This window comes from Cupressus sempervirens, chromosome 3, assembly GCF_028749045.1.
Source record: "Cupressus sempervirens isolate cs-2001-9-10 chromosome 3, ASM2874904v1, whole genome shotgun sequence".
Taxonomy (NCBI): Eukaryota; Viridiplantae; Streptophyta; class Pinopsida; order Cupressales; family Cupressaceae; genus Cupressus; species Cupressus sempervirens.
The window spans coordinates 637,931,258-637,942,173 of NC_143120.1; positions in this window are offsets into that span (position 1 = coordinate 637,931,258).

Genomic DNA, 10,916 nt, shown 5'->3' on the forward strand with positions numbered 1-10,916 from the left:
TATGAAAATGGAAGAAAGTGAGAATGCTGTTTAGTATGCCTCTAGAATAAAGGAAGTGGTAAGTGCAATAAGATGTTTGAATGGTCAATTAGATGATGATACTGTTAATAGTAAGTTTTTAAGAACCTTGCTCCCTATCTATGCTATTAGAGTATCAGCTATACAAGAGCTAAGATGTGTGCCAAGAAACAATCTAAGTTTTGAAAGTATAGTGGGTAGACTCACTACATTTGAGTTATCTAACTTTGACAACTACAGACCTGAGAATGTTGAATCTGCTTTCAAGGCCAAGCTATCACTGAAAGATGCTGATCGGGTGAAATCAAAGAAGGGAAGAAAGATGAAATATGTATCCAGTGACAGTAGCACTGATGAGGAAGATGTGGATCAATTAGAAGCTTTACTAGCTAGAAGATTTCACAGAGGCAAAGGAAAATTCAAAGGTAAGCTGCCTATCATTTGTTTCAATTGCAATGAAGTAGGACATATTGCTGCAAGGTGTACATAGAAAAAGGAATACAAGGAAGGCAACAAATACAAAAATAGAAGAGAAGATGATAAGAGAGATTACAAAGACAAAGGCAAGAAGTGCTATATTGTTGAAGAAGATTCTGATGATAATGATGATTAAGTTGTCTACGTGGCCATGAAGGACCAATCTGATGAAGAAGAGCCCACAAAACTGGTAACATGTATGAACAAGAATGACAGATGGATCATAGACAGCGGATGCTCACATCACATGACAGGAGACAAAAGTAAGTTTGTCAACTTTATTTAGTATGATGGAAATAGTGTTAGATTTGGTAGTGATGCTCCATGTCAAATCAAAGGAAAAGGTTCCATTAAGCTTACAGAGCAAATTTCATGTGATAATGCATACTATGTTGAAGGACTAAACTACAATTTGCTAAGTGTCTCACAGTTAGGCAATGTAGGGTGCAAAGTAGAATTTGGAAATAAAACTGCAAAAATCTATGATACTGATGATAGATTGATAGGAAAAGGAGATCAAACAAGAAGTAATCTGTTGTATCTTGATCTAGAAAATACTTCTTGTCTTGTTGCAAAATTTGATGATGGGTGGTTATGGCATAAAAGGCTATGTCATGTCAACTTTGATAATCTGATCAATATTAGTAAAATGAAGAAAGTCATAGGTTTACCTAAACTGAAGAAATATGACAATATCATGTGCAAATAATGTCAGCTAGGAAAGATGACCAAGTCAAGTTTCAAGAGCAAAAACTATACATCTAAAGAAGTATTTGAGTTAGTTCATACTGACTTATGTGGTCCAATAGAAGTATAGAGCTACAAAGGAGATAAATATATAATGCTGTTTGTTGATGATTATTCCAAGATGATGACTGTTATGTTCTTAAAGAAAAAATCTGATGCTTTTCAAATGTTTAAGTGGTATGTGGCTAGAGTTGAAAAAGAAACATGAAAGAGTTTGAAATGCCTGAGATCAGACAGAGGTGGTGAATTCACATCAAATGAATTTGAGATATTCTGCAATAACAAAGGAATCAAGAGACAAACATCAGCTCCTAGAACTCTCCCACAAAATGGAATTGCTGAGAGAAGAAATAGATCTGTGATTGACTGTGCTAGAACATTAATGATGGAAAAGACTGTTGCTCTAAAATATTGGAGAGAAGCTGTAAGTGTGGCTATTCATACACTAAACCAATTACAAGTCAAGAAAGGTACTAATGCAACACCTTTTGAATTATGGTATGGTCACTCACCCAATGTAAAGCATTTCAAAGTATTTGGTTGCAAATGCTTTATCCTTAGAGATGCTAGAAATGAAAAATTTGATGCAAAAAGTGATGAAGGCATATTTCTTGGTTACTCCACTAGAAGTAAAGCGTATAAGTGTTTAAATACTAACACTGACAAAATTGTGGAAAGTGAAAATGTAAACTTTGATGAGCATGCAGATGTTCAAGTTGAGAAATCAAAGAAAATGGATGACTATAGAACCTTTGTGTATTCTTATGAAGGAATGCCTATTGACGAAGGTACTATCAATCAAATTGGAATTCAACAGCAAGTTTTAGTCTTAGCAGAATCACAACCAGTGAATGCCGAGCTGCATTCAGAAGCCGAGTTGCAGAATGAAGGAAATACTCATTATGACTCTGAAGTCAGTACACATGACAGAAATATAGAACTACCTGACAACGAAGTGCATAGTGATCCTGAATCTAAAAGATCAAATATGGAAACAAGGACAGAACCAAGATTGTCCAAATATGTGAAAAGGCATCACCCTGCTGAACAGATAATTGGTGACAAAGATGCAAGACCAATGAAAAGAAATAGACTGAGAAATGAATCATGTCTGTTAAGAAAATTTGAACCTAAGACAGTGTATGATGCATTACAAGATGGTGACTGGTATAAAGCTATGGAAGAAGAGATTGATCAAATAAAGAAGAACAAAACCTGGAGTTTGGTTCCCAGACCAATTGACAAGAATGTGATTGGTACCAAGTGGGTATGCAGAAACAAGCTAGATGAGAATGGTGAGATAACTAGAAACAAGGCTAGACTAGTATGTTAGGGTTATGCTCAAGAAGAAGGATTGGACTATGGGGAAACATTTGCCCCTGTTGCGAGAATGGAAGGAGTAAGAACTTTACTTGCATATGTTGAATATAAAGATTTTAAAGTCTATCAGATGGATGTAAAGTCTGCTTTTCTGAATGGTATATTGGAAGAGGAAGTCTATATTGAACAACCAGAGGGATTTGTTGATGAGAACAACAGGGATATGGTTTGTAAACTACATAAAGCATTCTATGGTCTGAAACAAGCACCTAGAGCATGGTATTAGAGACTTCACAAGTATCTAGTGCAAATAGGATTTGAAAGAATTGATGATAAAAATAACATGTACATCAAATCAGAAAAAGGAAAGGTTATCATTGTATCTAAAGTAGTGTTTGGAGGAAAGGAAGTGCTTTGCAAAAGTTTTGTTGACAAAATGAAACATGAGTTTGAGATGTCTATGTTTGGAGAAATCAAATTTTTTGTTGGTTTGCAAATACTTCAACTAAAACAGGGTATATTTATGACACAATCAAAGTACATCAAAGAGATACTTAAAACGTTTGGATTAGAAGACTCCAAATCAGTCAGCACACCAATGGAAACAGGACATAAGCTATCCAAAAATGATGTATCAGCTGAAGTTAATCAAAAAATGTATAGATCCATGATTGGAAAACTACAATATGTTGTACATAGCAGACCATACATAGCATTAGCAGTTGGAATAGTGGCTAGATTCTCTGCAAATCCTAAAGAGAATCATCTCATAGCAGTAAAAAGAATAATGAGGTATCTCAAAGGAACTGATGATTTTGGCCTATATTATAAAAAGAATGAAAAGTTTGAACTCAATGCATACACAGATGCAGATTAGGGAGGCAACATTGATGACAGAAATAACACAAGTGGAGGAGCATTATTTTTAGGTAAAAGACTAGTTACTTGGACTAGCAAGAAGCAAACATGCACATCTGAGTCCACTGCAGAATCAGAATATGTGGCAGCAGTAGTCAATTGCACAAATATTGTGTGGCTCACACATTTATTGAAAGGAATGAAAGAAGAGGTAACCAAACCTGTGATATTGTATTGTGATAATACAAGTACTATAAACATATCCAAGAATCCAGTAATGCATGCAAAAATCAAGCATATTGCAATCAAGTATCACTATGTCAGAGAATTGGTAGAAGACAAACAAGTGAAGATGGAGTACATTCACACAAAAGAACAAACTGCAGATATCTTCACCAAACCATTGCCCAAGGATGCTTATGAATATCTTAGAGGCAAGTTGGGGGTTAATGCCCCTAACTCAAGCAGTTTAAAAACAACAAAGAAGATGCCCTGCATCAACAGGACCAAATTAATGAAATATCAAAAAAATGATGTAGAGGATGACAACAGGAGCATAAACTCCAAATCAGTCACAAGCATGGTGACAAAGGGAGACAATATGAGATGCAAACCTTATATTTCGCATGTTAAAGATGTAACATCTTTGGCATTTATGTCAAAGAGGTAGATATATGTAGAAAACTGATAATCTATATAAGGTAAGAGGGAGATATATATATATATATATATATATATATATATATATATATATATATATATATATATATATATATATATATATATATGAGGGAGATGAAAGGTAAAGATATGGTGATATATGAGATCAGTAATACAGGATGTAGCAGTCAAGAAGGAAGCAAAATGTAGTAGAAAATTTTGGTGGTAACTATGTTGATCAAGTGATCAGTTTGTTTTTCCATCAATGCCAAAGAGGGAGATTGTTGGAAATGATTGAAAAGCTCATGAATGTAGGGTAATGGAACTGGTAAAGAATGTTCTCAATCATTGTTTTTTCATTGATGTCAAACTTGCTACTTGCAGGAATGACAATTTCTTTAGTGATCTAAATACTATAAGTTGGTTGATTGACAAGGAGGTGGCAATCAATAAGATGTAACTAGAGTACCTAGACAAAGGTTGAAGTTATGATGTTGTAATGATGTATAAGGATCAACTAAGCCATTGATGAAATAGTGTATTGATGACATTCTCTAAGACAAAAAGGATGGACACACCAAGACATATCAAAGATGTAAGGTTTAGCTAAGTCATTTGTAAAGCCTAACTAAGTTCATTAGAAAGAGCCGAGCAAGCTAGTTAGTGCTAAACAGATTCTCAGTTGAAGCCGAGTAAGTTCAACTTAGTGTGTGCCAAGTGATCTTTAGGTGCCGAACAGTCTTTAGGTGCCGAGTAAAGATCAGGTGCCGAGTAGTAGAAAAGAATAGGTGCCGAGTAAGTCTTCAAGTGCCAAGCAAGATATAAGTGCCGAGTGATATTGAAGTGCCAAGTGATATTGAAGTGCCGAGTTTCACAAAATTTCTTCTGGTGCCAAGCATCAGTAAATCAATAATGCCGAGTTGCTACATTATTTTGAAAATCAAAGATTCACAAGATCTGAGCCGACATGGTAGTTATCTAGAATTCTGTGAATCAGATAGAAGATAAGAATGATGACCTGGTGGCACAGAACACTATGTAAACCGTCTTTGACAAATACAATTGGATTGTAGACGAAGTTTCTAGATAAAAGCAAGATGTGGGATAGATACATTGTATCTTACCTAACCTATTGAAACCCTAAAGTTGGAGAGGGAGAATTAAGCGGGAAAGGTATTCAAGATTTCTATTTAAGGAGTCATAAGGTCATGAAGCAAAATGTAGAGGTAAAACATGAAATTATGAAGTGCTAAAGAAGGTGCAAAGGTGGAAGAGAGCACAGATACTTTGCTTCGATAGGTGACCATAGATATGAGTGCATTGGCATAATGAGTAAGAAGACTCAAGATGACGAAGCTTGAGATGACAAGCTTTCAGAGCTGCAGTGATTAAAGCCAAGCAAAGGATTGAACCAAAGTGTGATCTATAATCTGCAAGATATGTTGTAAGTTGTATCAGATCAAAAGCCATTGTTGTTACTCTCTAGCAATTGTAACAGTTAAGATAAATCTTATGGAATTAGGTTGGTTTAATAGCCATGTTGTAAATCCTTTAACAGAGTGACATTCCAAGTGAATGTTCCAAAGTCCTTTAACCAGGCCCATTCCTAACAGTATGGTGAAATCCTCTAACAAGGTCACATTTAACAATGTGTTGTAGCCTTTAACAGGGCAGACCATCAGAAGTGGTTGAAATCAATTGTGCAGTTATTTTGTGGGTATCATCCCCACTCCAGTTTTACCTTCTTATTCCTAGAGGGTTTCTGGGTTATCAAATTCTTAGTGTTATAGTGTGATGCATGTTTACTTTTCATAGTTGCTTAAATGTTCAAATTGCATGCATGATAGTTTCAGTTATGTGCTATTAAGGATTTGGGAGGAAGTGGCATTGGACCTTGGATAACTGATTCACCCCCCCCTCTCAGTTATTCTAAAGAATTATAACAATTGTAAGCCAAAAGAGAGAGTGCACAGTAGCAGATCATTCACATGGATGATAAAGCCATCAAAATTTCATAGGAAAGCAACTTCAAATCCTTTAAATGGACTGAGGCATACTCATTTGACACATTATTCACTCATATTGAAGCTTTCAAAAATGAATGCATATATTTCTAATGCTAGGTCAAATAATTTGAACTTGAAGCCATTCAAGCCATAGTCAAACCTTCCCTATAGATTACTAAAAAGTAAAATGTCAATGCCTACTCAGCCTTTACTCTAGCCAACAACTACTAATCCAGATGCTCTGTTCATTCTTTGTTTCCTCGTAACTAGCTGTCAGTTTACACACATTAAGCATTTTATAATGTATATGGTTATTACTTGGTTCTAGTAAATGTGAATCAGCTATAATAAGTTTATCAATTCGATTGAAAACATGGTTTCTATTGGAACAAGTGTTGGGTTTCATTTGTTTATATATATGCCTTGAGTTTATAATCTTCTTTAACAGACCATGGCCCTTTCTTTTCAGTGGCTTTGTCACAACATGGTGCTCTACCCATATTTCACAACTAATCAATTCAAACAAATTAGAAGATGAGGGTATGAAATGGGGTCCTACTGCTAATATCACACAATCTTGGAAAAGACACCCTCCTTTCAAAGAAATATTGGTTTCCCTCTCTCTTTACCACCCACATGTCTCCATTTATACTCTCCTCCACTGACTTCGAATTCCTGGACAAGTAGGACTTGGTCTGAATCTTATGAAAATTGGGAAAATAACTACAAAAATATCTCAGTGGTCCACATGGCCTTATCAAATTTTCATTCCTACAACATTTTCTAGAAGAATCCAGTGAAACCTTTGTGCTCCTTAATATTTATACTTATAGACTTTCTAAATATTTCATGGTATAATAAAGTAGCCTATCAGTATTGCAGACTATGCGACTTTTGCATGGTTTCACATAAAGAGAATTCTTGTCAATATTTGCCACTGCATCACTAAGGATTCTACTATTTTACATGACAACACAAGAAAACCTAAAACTTATAGTTCAACTATTGAGCAGGAGAAAAGTATAAGAATATCACCATTAGCAAGATCAATGCATAAATCATGTTGTACAAATAGTCCACATTTAATTCCTTCTCAAACCAAAAGTGTTGGGATCACCAATTATTTTGATGCCTCAAAAAAATTGATTTCTTCTCAAATGTTGCATGAAACTCAACTCCTAAATTATAATACTAGTAATTATACGTTGCAGGGTCATAGTGACATGGACATAGATGATAAAACCCTATTGAAGTTGGCCACCATTCCAGGCAATGAAAGAACAATGTTCTTAACATTCTCAAAAGGATCTCCTCTAATGGAGAAAGAGCTCATAGACTATTTCAATCGGTATTGTCTTTACTCTGCATTCTGATGGCATCCTTTTACATTTGTTTCATTTGCATTATTTCATGACTTCATTTATTGGAGAGAGTTCTCCACATTGTGATGCTAATGATAAACATTGTTTTGATTGTGAGATGTGTTTCTAGAAGTTGTTATAGCATTTTTGTGTAGGTAAACTTTATATTGTCTCATATATATATATATATATATATGGATTACAAAATGTCGTGGGATTAGCTCAAATTGAAATTCAATATTAATGTGTGTAGCCAATTTAAAGGAGAGGTAGTGGAGAGAGTTATAATGCCAAGACTTACATTTGGCGCTCAACCACTATATGCTCGAATTGTATTTCGTTCAGCTAATATTGTTCACAAAATTTTGAAGAGGCATGATAAAGCTAAGCTTATTATTTGAGGTAAGGATGTGTGGGCAAGAGTTTATAAATGATCGAAATAGCTTTGAGGTAACCATGGTCTCCTTTCCACATTATAAGAGATTAAATGTTTTAAGATTCAAGGACTAAAGTCCTAAAAAAACATATGAAATATATGGAGAGACCCACAAATTAAATTGATATTTTTGTCTTGGAAGATTACAGTTGACAGAGTGAATGGTCTAGTTTTACACTACTATCTTATATTGTCTTGTGTGTGTGTCCAGTTTTACATAGTGAATGGTCTAATACTGTCTTGCGTGTGTGTCCAGTTTTACACTTATACATAGATTGTTGGTTGGAATGAATTTTATGGACCAAGGAAAGACAAATTTGATGGTTTGATGCACATATTCCATTATTCCATCATATTCTTTGACACTTATTCCACATATTCTGATGCACATATTTCACTATTCCATCATATTACACTTATTCACCTGTGGAATGGTCTAAAATACATTATTCTTTGACAAAAGGCACAAAACAAGCCTATGCTCACTTTTGTTTTCAGGAAAATTTACAACAACATTATTAGCAAAGGAAGATGCCAACAATGTACTGGAAAGATGATTTTGCAATTGTTCATAAATAAAACAAAGTAAGACAATAATGCATATCAGAGTCATTTCATCCTTGAAATATTCAATTCTCTTCAACTAACTAGCACTCAATTCACCAAATTCATAGGTACGTATGAGAAATATTTAAATTGATTCCATACCTTTAAACACATTTGCCATTAGATTAAAATAAATGCACATTTATACTGCAATCTTTTAAAGCTAAAGAAATTTTAGAAATATTTCATCATACTGAGATGGCAGCTCCCCTGAGTCATGGTTGAAATACTTATCACATATGGGACCAATTAAAATATACTAGGATGACAACTCCCCTACATAAGACTACAAATGGTTTTATGTGTAAAGCAAAGGCAAGAAGACTGTAAGTTTGTCTATGTTCAATACACTTTTACTAAAGAAGCAACTTCTCATCATAACAGAAACTCTTACTAAAGAAAGTGTCATGCACTGTAAAAGGTATAAAATATTATAAGACATCATAACATTATATAAAACAATACCTATGAATGAATAGAAGAAATTCTATGTCAAGGAACACTATGAAATGATTGCAAAATGTGCATAAAATAGAGTTTGTAAGGAGTGAGAAAGCATGCAATGTACATGATGAATCAATGGTGAGACAATTTCATGTCACTCAATCCAAAATAATTTAATCATATATCAGTGTTAATGAATCAATAATCTATATAAAGTGTCGATGCAAGTGTTGTAGTTCTTCAAAATTGAAGTTAAAAGTGTCAATATGAGAAAAAGAAAACTAATGTCGAGATCTATAGTCCTCCCACATCCTTCGTGCTATTTCATGTCAAAACTTTCCCTAGTCATCTCTATCTCACGGAGTCATCCCATAAGTGTCAAGGATTGGCACATTTATCCCATCACGATCATCTTCATCTTCAATTTCCACATCGGGTGGAACCCCATCCTCTATCGTAATAAAATTATGTAGTATGCAACATTCTAACATGATCTTTTTTTGAGTCACAATATTATAGGACGTTGCATGCCTTAGGATAGGGAATTGTTGCTTCAAAATACCAAATGTGCACTCAATCAAATTCCTAAGAGAGGAGTGTTGGTGGTTAAACAACTCATGTGCATTGTTGATTGGGTTTTCCCTGGAAAACTCTTTTAGGTGATACCACATACATCAATAAGGGGCGAGAAATCCTAGAACATTTGGATAGCTAGCATCAACTAAAGAGAATTTTCCTATACAAAGGGATAGAAAAGTTATAGATTAGAAATCACATAAAAACTATGTATTACAATAATGATAATATAATCCTTAATTATAGGATTTAAGATACCTGGGGGAACTAGTAGTGGATTTGCTCTTGACAGAGCTGAAGCAAGAACATGAGTATCTGCAGCTGACCCTTTCCAACCAGCAAGAACATAATTAAACTTGTAGTCAAACATACAGACACCTAGTACATTCTATGACAAGTTTCCTTTTCTATCATGATATTTTTTCTGCTTGTCCACATAAATGGTAATTGGTATATGGGTTCCATCGATTGCTCCAATATAATCCTAGTGTATGAAATATTATTGTCAAATATATATGAATATACTTAAGACTCAAGCAAAAAAATACATGTTAGTAGGAGATGTACCTTGAAGTATGGATCAAAACACTCTTTCCCAACAATTTCTAGAGGAGTAGCTTGAGAAGGGGGCAAAAATTAAATGCTATGGAGTGATATGATAGCCTTCAAGACTAATGGAAGTAGTGACTTATAGTCTCTCCTGAGTAACCAAAGTTATGGCCAATCTTACAATTCTTTAGATTGTGGCCAAGGGTATGGAGGAACATGACCAATTGTTCTTCCAATTTCATGTTTATCATATCTTGAATGCTCCCTTTCTCCCTTAGAATATTGGAAAGTTTGAAGAAAGCTCCTCTACTCATTCATATTTGGTCATGACAATTCATGTCATTGGAATATATAATACGTTTATAGAAAGGAAAAGTAGCTCTTCTTCGCTTACACTTATGTATTCTAGCATCTTCATAAGATGCTACTATGAATACTGCTTGGGTGGCAAGCAAAACAACAAGTACACACAAGAGTGTGATCTTCCTAACAATGCTTCCTTGAACTTCTAAATCATTAGCAGGATCCATTGAATGACCTATAATCACTTAAAGGAGTTATTGTTTGACATAAACATAAAAACATAAAAACATAAAAGCACATAAACATAAAAACACATTTTTCCCATATGTAACCTATTTATCCTTACGATTATTACCTAAAATAAGTTACAAGACTGAATATGATGTAGAGGAAACTGAATTGGGAGTCTCAAGAATTGAGTTCATCAAAGGAATGTCTGAGCATGATTTTGGTAGAGTAAATAGGTCACTCAACTATTAGATGTTGCCTTTGCCATAAAATCTGAAAAGCAATTGCATGAATTGGCTCTTAGACTGGAAGCTTTTGGTTGCCCCT